This window comes from Corythoichthys intestinalis, chromosome 11, assembly GCF_030265065.1.
Source record: "Corythoichthys intestinalis isolate RoL2023-P3 chromosome 11, ASM3026506v1, whole genome shotgun sequence".
Classification (NCBI taxonomy): Eukaryota; Metazoa; Chordata; class Actinopteri; order Syngnathiformes; family Syngnathidae; genus Corythoichthys; species Corythoichthys intestinalis.
Window position 1 is genome coordinate 55,583,812 of NC_080405.1, and position 25,053 is coordinate 55,608,864.

Genomic DNA, 25,053 nt, shown 5'->3' on the forward strand with positions numbered 1-25,053 from the left:
CCAAAGTGATCATTTTGGGTCACTTCCTGTATATTTTGTGGCATTCCGTGGCCACTTCCTGTCCATTTTGTATCATTTTCAGGTTACTTCATGTTGATTTTAGGTCACTTCCTGTTGATTGTAGGGCATTTCCGGGCCACTTCCTGTTCATTGGTCACGGTCAAGATTTTTAAACATTTTCAGGTTACTTGGTATTGATTTCAGGTCACTTCCTGTACATTTTGGGTTATCTCTGGGTCACTTCCTGGATATTTTCTATCATTTCCTGTTGATTTTAGGGCATTTCCGGGCCACTTCCGTTACATTTTGGATCATTACCTGTACATTTTGGGGTATCTTTGGGTCATTTCCTGTACATTTCTTATAATTTCCTGTTGATTTTAGGGCATTTCTGGGTCACTTCTTGTACAATTCGTATCATTTTCTGTTGGTTTTGGGGCATTTCCGGGCCACTTCCTGTTGCTTAGTCACTGCCTAATGATTTTGGAGCATTTGTAGGTTACCTGCTGTTGATTTCAGGTCACTTCCTGTACGTTTTGAGTTATCTCTGGGTAACTTCCTGGATATTTTATATTATTTCCTGTTGATTTTAGGGCATTTTCGGGCAACTTCCTATTAATTGGTCACTTCTTGTACTTTTTGGGCTATGTCTGGGTCACTTCCTGTACATTTTGGATCATTTCCTGTACACTTTGGGGTATCTTTGGGTCATTTTCTGTACATTTTGGGTAACTTCCTGTATATTTTTGGGCATTCCGGGGCCATTCCTGTACATTTTGTATCATTTCCTGTTCATTGTGAGGCATTTCCAGGTTACTTCATGTTGATTTTAGGTCATTTCCTGTTGATTTTAGGGCATTTCCGGGCCACTTCCCGTTCATTGGTCACTTCCTGTACTTTTTGGGGTATGTCTGGGTCACTTCCTGCACATTTTGGATAACTTCTTGTACATTTTGGGGTATCTCTGGGTCATTTCCTGTACATTTTGGATCATTTCCTGTTGATTTTAGGGCATTTTTTTGGTCACTTCCTGTACATTTTGGATCATTTCCTGTTGATTTTAGGGCATTTCTGGGTCACTTCCTGTACATTTCGTATCATTTCCTGTTGGTTTTGGGGCATTTCCGGGCCACTTCCTGTTCATTGGCCACTGCCTAATGATTTTGAAACATTTTCAGGTTACTTGCTATTGATTTCAGGTCACTTCCTGTGCATTTGGGGTTATCTCTGGGTCACTTCCTGGATATTTTCTATCATTTCCTGTTGCTTTTAGGGCATTTCTGGGTCACTTCCTGTACATTTTGGATCATTTCCTGTTGATTTTAGGGCATTTCTGGGTCACTTCCTGTATATTTCATATCATTTCCAGGCCACTTCCTGTTCATTGGTCACTGCCTAATGATTTTGGAGTATTTGTAGGTTACTTGCTGTTGATTTCAGGTCACTTCCTGTTAGGGTTGTTCCGATCATGATTTTTTGCTCCCGATCCGATCCCGATCGTTTTAGTTTGAGTATCTGCCGATCCCGATATTTCCCATTCCGATTGCTTTTTTTCCCGATCATATACAATTTGGCAATGCATTAAGAAAAAAATGAATAAAACTCGGACAAATATATACATTCAACATACAGTACATAAGTACTGTATTATGACAATAAATCCTCAAGATGGCATATACATTATTAACATTCTTTTTGTGAGAGGGATCCACGGATAGAAAGACTTGTAATTCTTAAAGGATAAATGTGACATTGTATATTGTGACTAAATATTGCCATCTAGTGTATTTGTTGAGCTTTCAGGGAATGATATTGTAGCCATCTGTTCTGCCCAAATGCATGATGGGAAGTGCACCCATGACTGTGCGTAGTGGTACCAATTGATATATCTTCTCTGCGTTGGGAAATAACATAAGGTGTTAAGAAAAAGATCAATTACTACCTTGCTACCCACGATATTTCTAATCGTAGGGAGAGGGATTGCAAGGCTTTAGCCAATTAAAGAAAGGCTCCAAAGGCTGCCAAAATTCACTCTACTCATTTTGCGCTGCCTTTTATCTTTCTATATAGGTAAAACGGCGTCATTACAGAATGATAGCGACAATGAGTGAGAGGGTTGTGCAGCGCATACATTAATTGTGTTAAATATTTTAACGTGACACATTTTTTAATAAATTAATTGCCGCCGTTTTTGGGATAAATATGATAACCCTACCTTAAGCCTAAACTAAAGACTCTGGATGAGTGTAACCTATTATGTCTGTAACGTTAAATACAATTAGAAAACAATTTAATTAATATATATATATTTATATTAGGGCTGTCAAAATGAACGCGTTAACGCGCGGTAATTAATTTTTTTAATTAATCACGTTAAAATATTTGACGCAATGAACGCACATGTCCCGCTCAGACAGTATTCTGCCTTTTGGTAAGTTTTACAGCAAGGGTTTTTGTGCTGTCTAACAGCGAACTCTTGTGGTCGCTTTGCGACATGGTTTGTTTTCTTGCCAGTTCAATATGGCTGCACGACGTCTCTGTTGTGCTTATATGATCCTTGGACAAGATTTGTCCGTAAGCATGGTTGTTGTAAAGAATGTACATATTATTTTAGTAAGCGAAATGTTCTATTTTTTGTATGAGACGCTTTTTGTTTATGTTTAGTGAACCTGTATAGCGTGCTAAGCTAACGTTGTTGCTAATGCAATGCTTGTTTACTTTTTTTTTTTGTAGTTTTACGTAAACGGTCTAAAGAGGACAATGGTTTGAGGTCATTTTATTAATAAATCAGATGAAAAAGGAAGAAGTCTGATTATTAAGGCGTCGTTCACTAGCTGTCTGGTTTTGGAAAAAGTAGACGCTTCGGAGTGAGGACAGCATAGACAGATTTAAATGACAGTAGAGTGAAATGCCCACTACAGTCCTTATGTACCGTATGTTGAATGTATATATCCATCTTGTGTCTTATCTTTCCATTCCAACAATTTATTTTACAGAATATATATATAATTCACAGAAAAATATGGCATATTTTATAGATGGTTTGAATTGCGATTAATTGCGATTAATTACGATTCATTAATTTTTAAGCTGTAATTAACTCAATTAAAAATTTTAATCGTTTGACAGCCCTAATATATGTATATATGTATATATATATATGTATGTATGTATATATATATATATATATCCTGTACATTTTGAGTTATCTCTGGGTAGCTTCCTGGATATTTTGTATCATTTCCTGTTGATTTTGGGGCATTTCCAGGCCACTTCCTGTTCATTGGTCACTTCCTGTACATTTTGGGGTATCTATGGGTCATTTCCTGTACATTTTGGATCATTTCCTGTTGATTTTACGGCATTTCTGGGTCACTTTCTTTTTTTTGGTCACTGCCTGTTGATTTTGGGGCATTTCCGGGCTGCTTCCAGTTCATTGGTCGTTTCCTGTACTTTTTGGGTTATCTCTGGGTCATTTCCTGTACATTTTGGATCATTTCCTGTTGAGTTTAGGGCATTTACGGGCCACTTCTTGTCTTTTGGTCACTGCCTGTTGATTTTGGCGCATTTCCAGGTTAGTTCCTGTTGATTTGGGGTCACTTTCTTTTGGTTTTGAGGCATTCCAGAGTCACTTCCTGTACATTTGGGATCATTTCCTATTGATTTTAGGGCATTTCCAGGTCACTACCTGTTCATTGCTCATTGCGTGTTGATTTTGTGGTATTTCTAGGTTACTTCCTGTTGATTTTGGGTCACTGCATGTTGATTTTTGGGGCATTTCTAGGTTACTTTCTGTTGTTAGGGCCTAGTTGGAGAAAGCTGGGTCTCCCTCAGAGGTCATGGGTCTTCCAGCAGGACAATGACCCTCAGCCTAATACTTGGTAATTCAACTTTTAGACAAAATAACTGCGAACAACTGATTCCGGTATCCATCAATGAGATTCTTAGAATGCTCTGCTGGAATTTTAAACCATTCGTTTTTGGCCAACTGCTCTAGGTCTCTGAGATTTGAAGGTAGCCATTTTGAGATCTCTCTACAGGTGGTCTATGGGATTCAGGTCTGACCACTTTAGAAGTCTCCAGTGCTTTCTCTCAAACTATTTTCTAGTGCTTTTGGGTCATTATCCTGCTGGAAGACCTCTGAGGGAGACTGAGCTTTCTCACATTACGCTGCAAATTTTGGTAGTCTTCAGACTTCTTATGCCATGCACACGGTCAAGCAGTCCAGTGCCAGAGGTGGCAAAGCAACCCCAAAACATCAGGGAACCTTCACCATGTTTGACTGTGGGGACCATGTTCTTTTCTTTGAAGGCCTTGTTTTTTTTCCTGTGAACTCTATGTTGATGCCTTTTCCCAAAAAGGTCTACTATTGTCTCATCTGACCACAGAACATTCTTCTAAAACGTTTTTGGCTTTCTCAGGTAAGTTTTGGCAAACTCCAGCCTGGCTTTTTTTTTTATGTCTCTGGGTCAGAAGTGTGGTCTTCCTGGGGGTCCCTTTTCATTCAGACGCTGACGGATAGTACGGGTTGACACGGTTGCACCCTTGGACTGCCTGACAGCTTGAACTTATGTTAGTCTAGGTTCTTTATCCACCATCCGCATTTCGTTGAAATCTCTCCTCAATTTTTCTTTTCCGTCAGCATCTAGGGAGTTTAGCCACAGTGCCGTGGGGTTTACACTGGACATGTCCCGATCGATCGGGTCCGATCACGTCATTTTCAAAGTATCGGAATCGGCAAAAAAATATCGCACATGCCTTTTTTTAATATATATATTTTTTAATTAAATCGTTTTCTAATTGTATTTAACGTTACAAACATAATATGTTACACTCATCCAGAGTCTTTAGTTTAGGCTTAAGGTAGGGTTATCAAATTTATCCCGATAACGGCGGTAATTCATTTTTTAAAAAATGTATCACGTTAAAATATTTAACGCAATTAATGCATGCGCTGCACGACCCACTCACGCATTGTCGCGCTCAATCTGTAATGGTGCCGTTTTACCTATATAGAGAGATAAAAGGCAGTGCTAAATGAGTAGAGTGAATTTTGGCAGCCTTTGGAGCCTTTTTTGAATTGGCTAAAGCCTTACAATCCCTCTCCCTATACGATTAGAAATATCATGGGAAGCAAGGTAGCAATTGATCTTTGTCTTTACACCTTATGTTGTTTCCCAAAGCAGAGAAGATATATCAATTGGTAGCACTACGCAGAGTCATGGTTCCACTTCCCATCATGCATTTGGGCATGGCCTTCAGTATCGTTTACTGAAAGCTCAACAAATACACTAGATGGCAATATTTAGTCACAATATACAAAGTCACATTTATCCTTTAAGAATGACAAGTCTTTCTATCCGTGGATCCCTCTCACAGAAAGAATGTTAATAATGTAAATGCCATCTTGAGGATTTATTGTCATAATAAACAAATACAGTACTGTATATTGAATCTACTGTATGTTGAATGTATATATTCGTCCGAGTTTTATTCATTTTTTTTCTTAATGCATTGCCAAAATGTATATGATCGTGAATGATTGGAATTGAATCAGGAGCAAAAAAACATGATCAGAACAACCCTACTTTATAATTATTGATGACACTGCGCATGATAGACACGGGAACATTCAGGTCTTTGGAGATGGACTTGTAGCCTTGAGATTGCCCATGCTTCCTCCCAATTTTGCTTCAGACAGTTCTTTGGTCTTCTTTCTTTTCCCCGCGCTCAGTGTGGTACACACCAGGACACAGGAAAGAGGTTGAGTCAACTTGAATCCATTTTAACTGGCTGCAAGTGTGATTTGGTTATTGCCACCGCCTGTTATGTGCCGCAGGTAAGTAACAGGTGCTGTTAATGAGACAAATTGGAGAAGCATCACACGATTTTTCAATGGGTGCCAGTACTTTTGTCCGGCCCATTTTTGGAGTTTTGCGTAAATTCTTTTTTTCCCATTCTCTTTTGTGTTTTTTCATTGCAGGCAAAATAAATGAAGATATTACTACCAAAGCATTTGTATTTGCAATCCTTTTCTGGGAGAAATTGAGCATTATCTGACAAAATTGCAGGGGGTGCCAATACTTTTGGCCAGCAGTGTATAGTACTGTGTAGTATCATACAATTTCTAACGTGTATTGTACTACATTTTATTCAACTGCATTGTACTGTACTACACTTTATCTCATTGGATTTCATTGTATTATTGTACTTTGTATGACAATTTATATTGTACCACCTTGTATTGCATTATATTATACAAAAATATAGATACTTTATTACTTTACTACAGTACTAGGTTGTACTTTACATTATTACATTGTACAATAATGTATGATAGCGCATTGTACAGCTGGTGCGATGAGGAGCGAGGAGGCGGGGTCAGCAGCGGCGTTACCATGACGACGCTCCCATCGAAGCACCAGTCGTAAAAGCAAAAGCTGGATTTGGAAAGGCGGAGGGGTCTCCGGGGCCGTCCGACAGGAAGCGGCCCGTCCTCGGCTCCGACTCGTGACGACGGCACGTCCAGATGTTCCTTCCTCTAAATTGTGCCTCGACAGGGAGTTCCCCGACGACTCGCGACGGACGTCCGATCCGTTCGGAATCCAGGACTACTGCAGTTGCGGCCCGCGGAAGAAATCACGTGCAACGACTTCATTTTTTTGGGGGTGGGGGGGGGCAAAAAAATCTGAGAATATTTACTTTTTCTCTTGGTTATTAATTAATCCAATAATGAAAAGGGATTTTTTTTTTTTACCAATTTTTGAACAAATGAATGTAGAACATCTCTGTTGTTTCTTTTTAGATTAAACAAAAAAAAAAAATACGGTAAACTGTAAATATTCACATTTTATTTAAAAAAAAAAGAAAAAAAAGGGAAAACTGAAAAAAAAACTGAATTTAGACGCTTGAAAAAAGGGTCAATCAAAGTCACTTCCCGTCCATATTGGGTCGTTTCCTATTGATTTGGGGGCATTTCAGGGTCACTTGCTTTTTTTCGGCATTTGGAGGTCACTTCCTGTTGATATTGCACCACTTCCTATTCATTGGTCACTGCATGGAAATGCTCCAAAAAGTAAAGAAAGTGACATGGCAATGCCCGAAAATGTACAGGAAGTGACTCGGAAATGCAACAAAATGTACAGGAACTGAACTGGGAATGTCTCAAATTGTACATGAAATGACCCAAAATCAGCAGGATGGAAACAAAAATCAACAGGAAGTGACCCGGGAAAGTCCAGAATTCAACATGAGTGACCCAAAATGTACAGGAAGTGAAATAGGAATGTCTCAAATTTGGCAGGAAGTGACCAAAAATGTACAGGAAGTGACATAGAAATGCCCCAAATTCAACATGAGTGACCCAAGATGTAAAGGAAGTGAAATGGGAATGTCTCAAATTGTACATGAAGTCACTCATAATCAACAGGAAGTGAGCGCAAATTTACAGCAAGTGACACGGAAATGCCGCAAAATGTTCAGGAAGTGACCTGGGAATGGCCAAAAATGTACATGAAGTGACCTAAAATCAAAAGGAAGTGACACGGACACGTCCCAAAATTCAACATGGGTGACCCAAAATGTACAGGAAGTGAACCATAATGAACAGGAAGTGACCCGGAAAAGTCCAGAATTCAACATGAGTGACTTAAAATGTACAGGAAGTAGGCCTGAACGATATTGGAAAAAACTATTGGCCAAAAATATACATGAATTGACCTAAAATAAACAGAAAGTAACCCCAAAATGTACAGGAAGTGACATGGAAATACCCCAAAATGTAAAGGAAGTGACCTGGAAATGGCCAAAAATGTACATGAAGTGACCTAAAATCAACAGGAAGTGACACGGAAACGTCCCAAAATCAACATGAGTGACCCAAAATGTACAGGAAGTGAAATGGGAATGTCTACAATTGGACAGGAAGTCACCCATAATCAACAGAAAGTGACCCCAAAACGTACAGGAAGTGACATGGAAATACCACAAAATGTTCAGGAAGTGACCTGGAAATGGCCAATGTACATGAAGTAACCTAAAATAAACAGGAAGTGACCCAGAAAAGTCCAGAATTCAACATGAGTGACTTAAAATGTACAGGAAGTGAAATGGGAATGTCTCAAATTGGACAGGAAGTGGCCAAAAATCAACAGGAAGTGACCTAAAATCAACAGTAAGTGACATGGAAATACCCCAAAATGTACAGGAAGCGACCTGGAAATGGCCAAAAATGCACATGAAGTGACCTAAAATAAACAGGAAGTGACTCAGAAATGTCCCAAATTCAACATGGATGACCCAAAAGGTACAGGATGTCAACCATAATAAACAGGAAGTGACCCGGAAAAGTCCAGAATTCAACATGAGTGACTTAAAATGTACAGGAAGTGAAATGGGAATGTCTCAAATTGGACAGGAAGTGGCCAAAAATCAACAGGAAGTGACCTAAAATGCACAGGAAGTGACCTGGAAATGGCCAAAAATGAGCATGAAGTAACCTGGAAATGGCCAAAAATGTACATGAAGTGACCCAAAATATACAGGAAGTGACATCGAAATACCCCAAAATGTACAGGAAGTGACCTGGAAATGGCCAAAAATGAGCATGAAGTGACCTGAAATAAACAGGAAGTGACCTGGAAATTTCCCAAATTCAACATGAGTGACCCAAAATGTATAGGAAGTGAAATTGGAATGTCCACAATTGAACAGGAAGTGACCCAAAATGTACAAGAAGTGACCCAAAATAAACAAGATGTGACCCAGAAAAGTTCCAAATTCAACATTAGTGACCCAAAATGTACAGGAAGTGAAATGGGAATGTCTCAAATTGTACAGGAAGTGACCCAAATCAACACGAAGTGACCCAAAAAGTACAGGAAAAAAAACCAACAAAAAAGATCAATGAAAAAAATCAGTGAGCGTCTCTGTAAAAGCGCTCGGCTGTTCTGATAGCGTCCACATTAGCCCGGCGCCCCTCGCCTCCCACTCTGGGGGCGCAGCTCGTCCGACCTCGCCATTAAGAGCGTGTCTAATGAAGCGTAGGATTAGCGAGGCGCTAATGGCGGGCAGGCCGGCCTTAAGTGGCGCTTTGTGTCCAGAGGTCGCTAAAAAACGGCCCTCCGTTCCGTCAAACTTTGCCGTTTGCCGACAACAAGACACAAACAAACAATTGCTTCTTTTTTATCACTATGTTGTTGACTCCTCCCCTTCATGAATCCGTTTTTAGTATTTAAGATGAATGCAAATTCTGGAGAAAAAACATGGAAATGCTTTCACTTTGGTCTTTCAGTATAAGAGAATTGGACGTCTATCGCTGTCAATGGCAGGCAATTTCAATGGCCCATTCATTTCCAGTGGGGAACAAAAAAAAAGAATCAACAGGAAGTGACCGTGAAATGCCCGCAAACCAACAGAAATTGACCCGATAGCAACAGGAAGTGACCCAATACCACCAGGAAGTCACCTCAAAATGAACCCTGATCAACAGGAAGTGACTTTCTAACAACAGAAAGTGACCCCGTAATGCCCTCAAATCAAAAGGAAGTGACCACGAAATGGCCCAAATCAACAGGAAATATGAACATGTAGTGACCCGGAATTGGCTCAAATCAACAGGAAGTAATGCGATGTCAACATGAAATGATCTGCAAATGCATAAAAAAAACAGGAAGTGGCCTCAAAATGTTTAAAAAAATAGGAAGTGACCCTGAAATGCCCCCAAATCAACAGGAAGTGACCTCAAAATGCCTAAAGAAACAAGGAAGTGACATGAAAATGCCGCCAAATCAAAAGCACGTAGCGCGATATCAATAGGAAGTGACCTCAAAATGCCTAAAGACACAGGAAGTGACCCTGAAATGCCCCCAAATCAACAGGAAGTGACCTGATATAAACAGTAAGTGACCTAAAATGACCCCAGATCAACGGGAAGTGACATAACCACAGGAAGTGACACAAGTCAATAGGAAGTGACATGATATCAATAGGAAATGACCTCATAATGCCTAAAAAACAGGAAGTGAGCTCTGAATGCTTTGAAATCAACAGGACGTGACCTGATATAAAGAGTATGTGACCTAAAAATGACCCCAGATCAACAGGAAGTGACACGAAAACAGGAAGTGACACCGAAATGACCCAATCAACAGGAAATGACCTCAAAATGCCTAAATAAACCAGGAAGTGACCTTCAAAATACCCCACATTAAAAGGAAGTGACATGATATGAACAAGAACTTACCCCAAAATTCCCCCTAAATCAACAGGAAGTGACATGACTACAGGAAGTGACACCGAAATGGCTCAAATCAACAGGAAGTGACGAGATATCAACAGGAAGTGACCTCAAAATGCCTATATAAGACAGGAAGTAACCCTGAAATAAACCCAAATCAACAGGAAGTGACATGTCAACAGGAAGTCGCACCGAAACCCTAACCCACATCAAGAGAAAGTGACATGATAGCAACAGGAAGTGACCTCTAACTGCCTAAATAAACCAGGAAGTGACCTTAAAATGACCCCAGATCAACAGGAAGTGACACTGAAATGGCACAAATCAATTAGAAGTGACGTGATATCAACAGGAAGTGACCTCAAAATGACCACAGATCAAAAAGAAGTGACTCATGAACAACAGGAAGTGACTCTGAAATGGACAACATCAACAGGAAGTGACGCAAAATCAAGAGGAAGTGACACCAAATTCCCCTAAACCAATAGGAAGTGACCCCAGAATGCACACAGAGCAATTTGAAGTGAGCCTGAAATGTCCCCTAAATCAACAGGAAGTTACCCAAAATGAAACTCAAAATGGCGAAAAAAAAAACAGGAAGTCACCTGCCTACAAATTAACAGGAAGTGACCTAAAAATGACCCAGATCAACAGGAAGGGACATGACAACAAGAAGTGACACTGATATGGCGCAGAACAACAGGAAGTTACATTACATCAACTTCAAAATGCTTAAAAAACAGGAAGTGACAGACCAGAAAAGCCCCCAAATCAACAGGAAGTGAACTGATATAAACAGTAAATTAACCTAAAAATGACCCCAGATCAACAGGAAGTGACATGACAAAAGAAGTGACCTCAAAATGACCCCAAATCAACAGGAAATGACCTCAAAATGCCTAAAAAAACGGAAGTGAGCCTGAAATGCACCCAAATCAACAGGAAGTGACCTGTTATAAACAGTAAGTGACCTAAAAATGACCCCAGATCAACAGGAAGTGACACCTAGGTGGCCCAAATCAAAAGGAAGTGACGTGATATCAACAGGAAGTGACCTCAAAATGCCTAATAAAAGAGGAAGTGACCCTGAAATGCCCTTAAGTCAACAGGAAGTGACACAAAATTAGCCCAAATCCACAAGAAGTGGCGTGATATCAACATGAAGTGACCTCAAAATGCCTAAAAAAACAGGGGTGAACCTCAAAATGCCAGAAAAAAAGGAAGTGACTCATTAACAGCAGGAAGTGACCCTGAAATGTCCCAAATCAACTGGAAGTGATGCAATAACGACAGGAAGTGACCCCAAAATGCCCCAAATCAACAGGCAGTGACCTGAAAATGCCTACAAAAACAGAATGTGACGTGATATCAACAGGAAGTGACCTCAAAATGCATAAAAACAGGATGTGACCTCAAAATGCCCCCAAATCAACAGGAAGTGACGTATAAATTACCCCAGATCAACAGGAAGTAACAAGAAAACAGGAAGTCAAAATGAAATGGCCCAAATCAACAGAAAATGATGCGATACCTCAAAATGGCCCCAGATCAAAAGGAAGTGACTCATTCGCAACAGGAAATGACCCTGAAATTGCCCAAATCAACAGGAAGTGATCTAAAAATGCCCCCAAATCAACAGGAAGTAACCTCATATAAAGAGTAAGTGACATTGCAACTGGAAGTGACACCATAATGGCCCAAATCAAAAGGAAGTGACGTGATATCAACAGGAAGTGACCTCAAAATGCCCAATAAAAGAGGAAGTGACCCTGAAATGCCCTTAAGTCAACAGGAAGTGACACAAAATTAGCCCAAATCCACAAGAAGTGACGTGATATCAACATGACGTGACCTCAAAATGCCTAAAAAAACAGGACGTGAACCTTAAAATGGCCCCAGATAAAAAGGAAGTGACTCATTAACAACAGGAAGTGATGCAATAACAACAGGGAGTGACCCCAAAATGCCCCCAAATCAACAGGAAGTGACCTGAAAATGCCTACAAAAAACAGAATGTGACGTGATATCAACAGGAAGTGACCTGAAAATGCCCCCAAATCAACAGGAAGTAACAAGAAAACAGGAAGTCACAATGAAATGGCCCAAATCAACAGAAAATGATGCGATACCTCAAAATGGCCCCAGATCAAAAGGAAGTGACTCATTTGCATCAGGAAGTGACCCTGAAATTGCCCAAATCAACAGGAAGTGATCTAAAAATGCCCCCAAATCAACAGGAAGTGACCTCATATAAGTGACCTAAAAAGGACCCCTTATCACAGGGAGTCACATTGCAACTGGAAGTGACACCCTAATGGCCCAAATGAACAGGAATTGATGTAACAGCAACAGGAAGTGACCTCAAAGTCCTCCTAAATTAACAGGAGGTGACGTGATATCAACATGAAGTGACCTAAAAAAGCCTAAAAAACAGAATGTGACGTGATATCAACAGGAAGTGATCTCTAAATGCCCCACAATCAACTGGAAGTGACCTAAAAATTACCCCAGATCAAAAGGAAGTAACAATGAAATGGCCCAAATCAACAGAAAGTGATGCGATATCAAAGGGAAGTGACCTCAAAATGGCACCAGATCAAAAGAAAGTGACTCATTCGCAACAGGAAATGTGACCCTGAAATTGCCCAAATCAAGAAGAAGTGATGCAATGACAACAGGAAGTGACCCCAAAATGCCCCCAAATCAACAGGAAGTGACCTGAAAATGCCTGCAAAAAACAGAATGTGTATAGTATAGTGTATAGTAAGTGACCTAAAAAGGACCCCATATCACAAGGAGTCACATTGCAACTGGATGTGACACCATAATGGCCCAAATGAACAGGAAGTGATGTAACAGCAACAGGAAGTGACCTCAAACTGCTCCGAAATTAACAGGAGGTGACGTGATATCAACATAAAGTGACCTAAAAAAGCCCCAAAAAACAGAATGTGACGTGATATCAACAGGAAGTGATCTCAAAATGCTTAAAAAACAGGAAGTGACCTCAAAATGCCCCCAAATCAACAGGAAGTGACCAAAAAATTACCCCAGATCAACAGGAAGTAAACATGAAATGGCCCAAATCAACAGAAAGTGATGCGAAATCAACAGGAAGTGACCTCAAAATGGCCCCAGATCAAAATGAAGTGACCCATTCGCAACAGGAAGTGACCCTGAAATTGCCCAAATCAACAGGAAGTGACATGATAACAGGAAGTGACACCGAAACGCCCCCAAATCAACAGGAAATGATGCAATAGCAACAGCAGGTGACCCTGAAATGCCCAGTAAATCAACAGGAAGTGACCCAAAATCAACAGGAAGTGACCTATGAATTACCCCAGATCAACAGGAAGTAACAATGAAATGGCCCAAATCAACAGAAAGTGATACGATATCAACAGGAAGTGACTTCAAAATGGCCCCAGATCAAAATGAAGTCACCCATTCGCAACAGGAAGTGACCCTGACATTGCCCAAATTAACAGGAAGTGACATGATAACAGGAAGTGACACCGAAACGCCCCCAAATCAACAGGAAATGATGCAATAGCAACAGCAGGTGACCCTGAAATGCCCAGTAAATCAACAGGAAGTGACCCAAAATCAACAGGAAGTGACCTATAATTTACCCCAGATCAACAGGAAGTAACAATGAAATGGCCCAAATCAACAGAAAGTGATACGATATCAACAGGAGGGTGACTTCAAAATGGCCCCAGATCAAAATGAAGTCACCCATTCGCAACAGGAAGTGACCCTGAAATTGCCCAAATCAACAGGAAGTGACATGATAATAGGAAGTGACACCGAAACGCCCCAAATCAACAGGAAATGATGCAATAGCAATAGCAGGTGACCCTGAAATGCCCAGTAAATCAACAGGAAGTGACCCAAAATCATCAGGAAGTGACTTAAAAATTACCCCAGGTCAACAGGAAGTAACAATGAAATGCCCCAAATCAACAGAAAGTCATGCGAAATCAACAGGAAGTGACCTCAAAATGGCCCCAGATCAAAATGAAGTGACCCATTCGCAACAGGAAGTGACCCTGAAATTGCCCAAATCAAAAGGAAGTGACATGATAACTAAAAGTGACACCAAAACGCCCCCAAATCAACAGGGAATGATGCAATAGCAACAGCAGGTGACCCCAAAATGCCCCCAAATCAACAGGAAGTGACCCTGAAATGCCCGCTGAATCAACAGGAAGTGACCCGATATAGCAACCATCACAGCTAATTCGCAATTTCGCCACCCCTCCCAGTCGAAATGGATTGGACGTCACGATCCGTCAACGACACTGAAACTAGTTCACCGTAGTTTTTAATTCATCTCAATATTTTTTCAATCCTAGCTTTCCTCGCCCTTTGCCTTTCCGTCTTTTGCTTTTCGGCCAAATTCTTTCCCGGCGGCGGGAGCGGCGGCCGTCACATTTGTGTTTTTTTGCGCCCGGCGGAGGATAAACAGGCGTGCGCGTTTGTCGCTGGCGCGGGCGCGCGGTGGCCTTTCCTCTTCAAGCTAATTACGCCGGCTACCTTGTAGCGGCGTCCCGGCGGGAGGCCAACAACTGTCAGCGCAGTATTATTTTTGAAATTTAAACAATCATCTTACGCGCTCGGCTGCTAAGATCCCGGCCTTTCCTCCGCCTCCGACCTTCAGTAATTAATACCCGAGGGTCCATTATTGGCAAAGCCTTTATCCTGGGGGCCCGCCAGCCTCCGGCTCGCTAATTACGGCCGAGCGGCTAATCTCTCCCGCCCCGTGATTGACAGCTACGCCTCCTCCGCTAATTGCCTGTTGCAGACAACACCTGGTGAACCGGCGCGCCGGGGGACGCCCGGCCCGGACTCCGCCGACGTCCTCCCGGGACGCGCAACCTCTCCTGGCGTGTGCGCGCGAGCGTGTTTATCGCGTGCGTGCGCAACATGTTTCCCGGGCAGAAAAACGCCGCGTCCTTAACGATCGTCAGCGTGCGAAATATTCGCCCCTTCAAACGCGTCTTGCCGGAGACCCCGTTTGTCTTAACCGAACCCTTTCGACCTTCTGCTGTCAGGAAGCGACCCCAAATCAACAGGAAGTGACCTGGAAAGGTCCAGAATTCAACATGAGTAACCAAAAATGTACAGGAAGTGACCCAAAATCAATAGGAAGTGACCCGGAAATGTCCCAAATTCAAACTGAAAGACTCCAAAATGAACAGTAAGTGAAATGTTAATGTCTCAAATTGTACATGAAGTGACACGGAAATGCCCCAAAATGTACAGGAAGCGACCCCAAATCAACAGGAAGTGACCCAAAACCAACAGGAAGTGACCCAAAATTTATAGGAAGTGACACAGAAATGCCCCAAAATGTACAGGAAGTGACCCAAAATGTACAGAAAGTAACACAAAAATGTCCCAATATCTACAGGAAGTGACCCAAATGTACAGGAAGTGACATGGAAATGCCCCAAAATGTACAGGAAGTGACCCAAAATGTATAGGAAGTGACCCAAAATCAACAGGAAATGACCTGGAAATGTCAAAATTAAAACCTAAAATGTAAAGGAAGTGAAATTTTACATGTAGCTACCCAAAATGTACAGGAAGTGAAATGGGGATGTCTCAAATTGTACAGGAAGTGACCCAAAATGTACAGGAAGTGACACGGAAATGCCCCAAAATGTATAGGAAGCGACACAAAATCAACACCACAAATTTACAGGAAGTGACACAGAAATGCCCCAAAATGAACAGGAAGTGACCCAAAATCAATAGGAAGTGACCCAAAATGTACAGAAAGTGACACAAAAATGCCCCAATATGTACAGGAAGTGACCCAAATGTACAGGAATGACATGGAAGTGCCCCAAAATGTACAGGAAGTGACCCAAAATGTATGGGAAGTGACCCAAAATCAACAGGAAATGACCTGGAAATGTCAAAATTAAACCCCAAAATGTACAGGAAGTGAAATTTTACATGTAGTGACCCAAAATGTACAGGAAGTGAAATGGTGATGTCTCAAATTGTACAGGAAGTGACCCAAAATGTACAGGAAGTGACACACAGATGTCCAAAAATGTACAGAGAGTTAACAAAAATCAACAGGAGATGAACAAAAATGTAAAAAAAGTGAGACTGAAATGCCCCAAAATGTACAGGAAGTGACCCAAAATGTACAGGAAGTGACACGGAAGTGCCCCAAACAGTACAGGAAGTTACCCAAAATCAACAGAAAGTAACACGGAAATGTCCCAGATTCATCATGTGTGACCCAAAATGTGAAGGATGTCACCCAAAATGTACAGGAAGTGACCTGAAAATGCCCCAAAATGTACAGGAAGTGACCTAAAATCAACAGGAAGTGACCCAGAAATGTCCCAAATTCAAACTGAGGGACCCAAAATGTACAGGTAGTAAAATGGGAATGTTTCAAATTGTACAGGAAGTTACCCAAAATGTACAGGAAGTGACACGGCGATGCCCCAAAATGTACAGAAAGTTACCCAAAATCAACAGGAAGTGACCCAAAATTTACAGGAAGTGACACAGAAATGCGCCAAAATGTACAGGACGTAACCCAAACTGTACAGGAAGTGACACGGCAATGCCCCAAAATGTACAGGAACTGACCCAAAATCAACAGGAAGTGACCTGAAAATTTCCCAAAATGTACGGGAAGTGACCTGAAATCAACAGGAAGTGACCCGGAAATGTCCCAAATTCAAAATGAGGGACCCAAAATGTACAGGAAGTAAAATGGGAATGTTTCAAATTGTACAGGAAGTTACCCAAAATCAACAGGAGATGGCCAAAAATGTAAAGAAAGTGACGGAAATGCCCCAAAATGTACAGGAAGTGCCCCAAAATCAACAGGAAGTGACCCAAAATGCACAGGAAATGACATGGAAGTTCCCCAAATTGTATAAGAAATGACCCAAAATCAACAGGAAGTGACCCGCAAATGTCCCAAATTCACCCAAAATGTACAGGAAGTGAAATGGGAATGTCTAAAATTGTACAGGAAGTGACCCAAAATGTACAGGAAGTGACACGGTGATGCCCCAAAATGTACAGGAAGTTACCCAAAATCAGCAGGAAGTGACTCAAAATTTATAGGAAGTGACACAGAAATGGCCCAACATGTACAGGAAGTGACCTAAGGTCAACAGAATCTGACACGGAAATGCCCCAAAAATGTACAGGAAATGACCCAAATTCAACAGGAAGTAACCCGGAATGTCCCAAATTCAAACTGAGTCACCCAAAATGTACAGGAAGTGAAATGGGAATGTCTAAAATTGTACAGGAAGTGACCCAAAATGTACAGGAAGTTATCCAAAATCAACAGGAAGTGACCCAAAATTTACAGGAAGTGACACAGAAATGCCCCAAAATGTACAGGAAGTGTCCTGAGGTCAACAGAATCTGACGCGGAAATCCCCCAAAATGTACAGGAAATGACGCAAATTCAACAGGAAGTGACACACAATTACCACTAAGTGACCAGAGCTGAAAAGGAAATGACCCAGAAATGCTCCAAAATGATCAGGTAATGTTCCAAAATGTACATGAAGTGACCCAACATCAAAAGGAAGTGACCCTGAAATGTCCCGAAATCAGCATGAAGTGACCCAAAATGTACAGGAAGTGAAATGGAAATGCCCTAAAAACAGGGAGTGACCTAGAAATGACCAACAAGGAACAGGAAGTTACCCAAAATGAATACAAAATGACCTGGAAATGCCCTAAAATCAACAGGAAATGACCAACAGAAGAAAGTGACCCGAGAATGCCCTAATTGAACAGGAAGTGATCCAATATTTACAGGAAGTGACTTGGAAATGTCCCCAAATCAACAGGAACAATTCCTTTACCGACCAGTAGAGGACAGCACCCCAATTGCATGGCTATATTATTGCATTTTGTAGTTTACAGTGTTTTCTTTTCAGCACGGTGATGATGTCATACCATTTCTTGTCCTGTGGGAGGGAAAATTGACGGTGAACATAAAGCTGTCATCGGATAACGCTCTATGACTTCTTCACGCGATGACCTCCGTCTCCCAGAAGTCCACCATTGGGCAGCTAGCACCCGAACGAGTATCATCCTCGCCAACGTAGCGAACAACGGTCGGCTAACGTAGCAGCTACACGCTAACGCGGCTAGGCTGTCGTAAAAGTTCAGCGCCAGAGCACGCGCAGCCAGTAAACGGAGTTGCTGCACCTGCACGCGGCCCCCCGGCGACCCTCTCGCCGATGACCGCTATAAACATGTCAGTACTCGCAACTTCTCGCCAGACGTCATAAATATACGTCAAGCTGCACGGCTACAACATGTGTGCGCGTGTGTGTGAACACGCTAGGGATCGCGCGGGAGTCTTTTTCAGCGCGTGCGTTTATGAGTGGGAGCGTTTGCGTATTCCACCTTGTAACGTGAAATCTTTGGGCGCCATTGTCGGCTCTAGACGTCCAAGCCATTTGAAGTGGGAGGGTTGGCAGAACAATCATTCGCCGCCCATTTCAAATGGATTTGACATTGACGAGTGATGAACTCATGTAAGCATTCGAGTTGCCCCGAAAGCAACAGGAATGGACCTGAAGTCAATAGGAAGTGACGTGGAAATGACCCAAAATGAAAAGGAAGTGACTTATGAACGCCCAAAAATGAACAGGAAGTGATTAGAAATGAACAGGAAGTGACTCAGAATTCGCTACAATCAACAGGAAGTGACCTGGGAATGACCCAAAATGAACAGTAAGTGACTTAGAATCCCCTAAAATCAACAGGAAGTGACCCGGGAATGATCCAAAATAACAAGGAAGTGATTAAAAATGAAGAGGAAGTGACACTGAATACCATAAAATCAACAAGAAGTGACCTGGGAATGACCAAAAATGTACAGGAAGGGACTTGGGAATGGCCCAAAATGAACAGGAAATGATTAAAAATGAACAGGAAGTGACTCGGAATGTGCTACAATCAACAGGAGGTGACCTGGGAATGACCCAAAATGAAGAGGAAGTGATTCAAAATGAAGAGGAAGTGACTCTGAATACCATAAAATTAATACTAAATGACCTGGGAATGCCCCAAAATGTACAGGAAGTGACCTGGGAATGCCCCAAAATGAAAAGGAAACGACTTAAATGAACAGGAAGTGACTCTGAATGCCCTAAAATCAACAAGAAGTGACCTGGGAATGACCCAAAATGAACAGGAACGGACTTGGGAATGCCCCAAAATGAACAGAGAGTGATTAAAAATGAACAGGAAGTGACTCGGAATGTGCTACAATCAACAGGAAGTGACCTGGGAATGACCCAAAATGAACAGTAAGTGACTTAGAATGCCCTAAAATCAACAGGAAGTGACCCGGGAATGACCCAAAATAACAAGGAAATGACGGGGGAATGCCCCAAAATGAAGAGGAAGTGATTAAAAATGAAGAGGAAGTGACACTGAATACCATAAAATTAATAGGAAATGAACTGGGAATGCCCCAAAATGAACAGGAAGTGATTTAAAATGAACAGGAAGTGACTCTGAATGCCCTAAAATCAACAAGAAGTGACCTGGGAACGACCCAAAATGAACAGGAAGGGACTTGGGAATGCCCCAAAATGAACAGGGAGTGATTAAAAATGAACAGGAAGTGACTCGGAATATGCTACAATCAACAGGAAGTGACCTGGGAATGACCCAAAATGAAGAGGAAGTGATTCAAAATGAAGAGGAAGTGACTCACTACCATAAAATTAATAGTAAATGACCTGGGAATGCCCAAAAATGTACAGGAAGTGACCCGGGAATGCCCCAAAATGAAAAGGAAATGACTTAAAAAGAAAAGGAAGTGACTCTGAATGTGCCAACATCAACAGGAAATGACCTGGGAATGACCCAAAATGAACAGGAACGGACTTGGGAATGCCCCGAAATGAACAGGAAGTGACTCAGAATGCCCTAAAATCAACAGGAAGTGACCTGGGAATGACCCAAAAAGAAAAGGAAGTGATTCAAAATGAAGAGGAAGTGACTCTGAATACAATAAAACTAATAGGAAATGACCTGGGAATGCCCAAAAATGTACAGGAAGTGACTCAGAATCCCCTAAAATCAACAGGAAGTGACCTGGGAATGACCCAAAATGAACAGGAAGTGACTTGGGAATCCCCAAAATGACCAGGAAGTGATTAAAAATGAACAGGAAGTGACTCGGAATGTGCTACAATCAACAGGAAGTGACCTGGGAATGACCCAAAATAAACAGGAAATGATTAAAAATGAACAGGAAGTGACTCGGAATATGCTACAATCAACAGGAAGTGACCTGAGAATGACCCAAAACGAAGAGGAAGTGATTCAAAATGAAGAGGAAGTGACTTTGAATACCACAAAATTAATAGTAAATGACCTGGGAATGCCCAAAAATGTACAGGAAGTGAACTGGGAATGCCCCAAAATGAAAAGGAAATGAATTAAAATGAACAGGAAGTGATTCAGAATGCCCTAAAATCAACAGGAAGTGACCTGGGAATGACCCAAAATGAACAGAAAGTGATTCAAAATGAAGAGGAAGTGACTCTGAATACCACAAAACTAATAGGAAGTGACCTGGGAATTCCCCAAAATGAACAGGAAGTGTTTAAAAATGAACAGGAAGTGACTCGGATTGCGATATAATCAACAAGAAGTTGCGCATGCACCAGAATAAAAAGGAAGTGATTCAAAATGAACAGGAAGTGACACGGAATGCCATGAAACGACCAGCAAGTGGCCTGGAAATGCCCCAAAATGAACAGGAAATGACCTGTGAATGGCCCAAATGAACAGGAAGTGATTCAAAATGAACAGGCAGTGACACAGAATGGCCTAAAATCAACAGGAAGGGACCTCACAATGCCCCAAAATGAACAGGAAGTGATTCAAATGATGACAAACTGATTCTGAATATTATAAAATCAACAGGAAATAACCTGGGAAAGCCCAAAAATTAATAGGAAGTTACTCGGAATGCCCTGAATTCAACAGGAAGTGACCTGTGCATGCGCCAGAATGAAAAGGAAGTGATTCAAAATAAACAGGAAGTGACCTGGAAATGCCCAAATCAACTTCCATCTGTAGGTCACTCCTGTTTATTTTAGAGCATTTACAGCATTTATCAACATTCATTTCATGTTGATTTCGAGTAACTTCCTGTTCCTTTTGTCTTTTGTTTTTTTTCAGTTCCGGGTCACTTCCTGTTGATTTTGGGCATTCCCGGGTCACTTCCTGTACATTTTGGGGCATTCCCAGGTCATTTACTATTAATTTTATGGTATTGAGTCACTTCCTCTTCATTTTGAATCAATTCCTCTTCAGTTTGGGTCATTCTCAGGTCACTTCCTGTTGATTGTAGCATATTCCGAGTCACTTCCTGTTCATTTTTAATCACTTCCTGTTCATTTTGGGGCATTCCCAAGTCCCTTCCTGTTCATTTTGGGTCATTCCCAGGTCACTTCTTGTTGATTTTAGGGCATTTAGAGTCACTTCCTGTTCATTTTAAATCACTTCCTGTTCATTTTGGGGCATTCCCAGGTCACTTCCTGTACATTTCGGGGCATTTCCGGGTCACTTCCATCTGTGCGTATGTCCTGTTTATTTTAGAGCATTTATAGCTCACTTGCTAGTAGCAGTGGGTCATTTCATGTTGATTTTGGGTAACTTCCTGTTCATTAAATGCATTTTGAGTGACTTCCTGTTGATTTTGGGCATTCCCGGTTCACTTCCATCTGTGAGTCACTCCTGTTTATCTTCGAGCATTTACAGCCCTCTTTCTATTAGCAGTGGGTCATTTCATGCTAATTTTCAGTAACTTCCTGTTTCTTTTTTGCACTTCCGGGTCACTTCCTGTTGATTTTGGGCATTCCTGGGTCACTTCCATCTGTGGGTCTGTCCTGTTTATTTTAGCGCATTTACAGCTCACTTCCTATTAACAGTGAGTCATTACATGGTGATGTTGGGTAACTTCCTGTTCCCTTTTTGGCATTCCCGGGTCACTTCCTGTTGATTTTGGGTCACTTCCAGTTCATTTTGGGGAATTTTTAGCTCAATTCCTGGATTGGGACCAGGGCCGGCCCAGCCTATACGCAGACTATGCAGCTGCTTAAGGCCCCTGATCACTAGGGGGCCCCCAATCGGGCAATTATTTAATTTATATTCTATTTTGTTTACTACAGTTTGCTTTATTTGGCTTTTGTGAGTTTTGATACTTGATCACAAGCTTAAAAAAATAAAAGTTCTTTGGCGCTACCTACTGTAAGTACTGAAAATCATTTGTGGTGAGAAGTTTGAAGCATGCAGTGCAACAAAATCTGATTAATATACAAAATATGGACGTATGGGTTGGATTGCATGTATGGGTTTCACAGTACACTGTGACGAAATGGTGGGCCAAAAGTATGGGCCCCTTTGCATTATTTTGCTTAGGGCTCCCAAATGGCCTGGGCCGGCCCTGATTGGGACATTACCAGTTTACTACCTGTTGATTTTGGGATGTTCCCGGGTCACTTCCTGTTGATTTTGAGTTGTTTTGTATGTGTTCGTAGGCGCGACTAATTGCTAAAAAAATGAGTATTACTTAGAGAAGTGACTCCAGGTGACTAGTAATGAAAAGTGCGAGTTACAAAATGGCAGTCAGAAGTCACTAAGCAGGAAGTACAGGACATGCACACATTGTAAGTGCGCGTCCAGATGGGCGGAGACATCGCGCGTCTCTGCGGCGTCTCTCCACATCTGCGAGTGCAGATGTTTGATGAATCGTCAAGCAGCCGCGCTGTCGCCTCATTAAAGTTGCACTCGCACGGGGAAAAGCCCCCGCCTCGCCCACCCCGGCGCCGTAGCGCTACGGTAGCGCAGCCCGGCGCTATCCTAGCGTAGCGCTGCGTCCTTGGGGTGCCGTGCCAGCGGCTGCTGTCTCCGACTAAAGGAAAAAGAAAAACCGTCTTTCATCTTCTTTCATCCCGTCCGTTTCGCACTCGGGCTAACCTGATCGTAGCGTAAGGTTAACAAAAGTATGGAATGATCCAAGTATCGATACTGAAATGTTGTATTCAGATGAGATATTTGATGCTAAAGCTAGCATCTCAAATATTCCTTTTCTTTCCAGCTCAAACCGTTTAACCCATCGACACAGTTTTTACACCAAAAACGACCGGAATTCTCTTGCCACGTGGGCTCGCTTTCATTTGGCACACCAAAAATGACCGCTCGCTCGAAAACGTACGGTTCTGCCAAAATTTGCCCAAAACATTCCCATACATTTCCCATTCATTTCTAATGGCCCCCATTCCATTGACAGGAAGTGACCCGATATCAAAAGGAAGTGACCAGAAATGCCTCCAAATCAACAGGAAGTGACCCGATATAGACAGGAAGTGACCCAGAAATGCCCAAAATCAACATTAATTTTTGGGTCATTTTCTGATGATTTTGAGGTATTCCTAGTCACTTCCTGTTGATTTTGGCGTATTTCTGCTTCACTTCCTGTTGATTTTGGGGCATTTACGGGTTACGTCCTGTTGATTTCAAGTCACTTTTTGTCCATTTTGGCTCATTTTCTGATGATTTTGAGGTATTCCCGGTCACTTCCTGTTGATTTTGGGGTATTTAGGGGCCACTTCCTGTTGATTTCTGGTCACTTTTTGTTGATTTTGGGTCATTTTCTGATGATTTGGAGGGATTTGCAAGTTACTGTACTTCCTGGTCATTGGTCACTTTCTGTTAATTTTTGGCGCATTTCTGCGTCACTTCCTTTTGATTTTGGGGCATTTACGGGTTACGTCCTGTTGATTTCAGGTCAGGAAGATTTTCACTCAAAATCTCTCGATACATGGTGCCATTCATTCTTTCCTTTACATAGATCAGTCGTCCTGGTCCATTTGCAGAAAAACAGCCCAAAAGCATGATGTTTCCACCCCCATGCTTCACAGTGGGTATGGTCTTCTTCGGCTGCAATTCAGTATTCTTTCTCCTCCAAACACGAGAACCTGTTGTTACCGGCGCCCCTAAGGTACCGCTGTTACTTTTAATGTGACCGGCATTGTCAGTTGGAGCAGCGAAGAAGAAAGTGGTCGAGCGAGAGGGAGTGAGAGAGTCGAGAGTTAGAGAAAGTGCGCAGTTAGCGCCGACTCAAGTGCTGTCCCCACATGTTTTGTTTTTGTTAATAAAAATACCCACAAAAAGCCATCCAACGCTTCTCGGTGTTTTAATGCGCGCCGCCGCCATCCTGAGGAGGAAATCGGACGAACCGAGCAAACCGACGACAACGACCCAACGTGAATCGCCGGTCCACTCCTCACTACGGTGAGGAGTTGAAAGCACCGCCAATTACCAACAAGAAACGCGAATTGGTAACACTGTGTTTCTACCAAAAAGTACTATTTTGGTTTCACCTGACCATAACACATTCTCACGGTTCTTTTCTGGATCATCCAAATGCTCTCTAGCGAATCGCAGACGAGCCTGGACGTGTACTGGCTTCAGCAGGGGGACACGTCTGGCAGTGCAGGATTTGAGTCCCTGGCGGCGCATTGTGTTAGCCTTTGTTACTGTGGTCCCAGCTCTCTGTAGGTCATTCACTAGGTCCTCCCTTGTGGTTCTGGGATTTTTGCTCACCGTTCTTGTTATCATTTTGACACCACGGGGTGAGATCTTGCATGGAGCCCCAGATGGAGGGAGATTATCAGTGGTCTTGTTTGTCTTCCATTTTCTAATAATTGCTCCCACAGTTGATTTCTTTACACCAAGCGTTTTACCTATTGCAGATTCAGTCTTCCCAGCCTGGT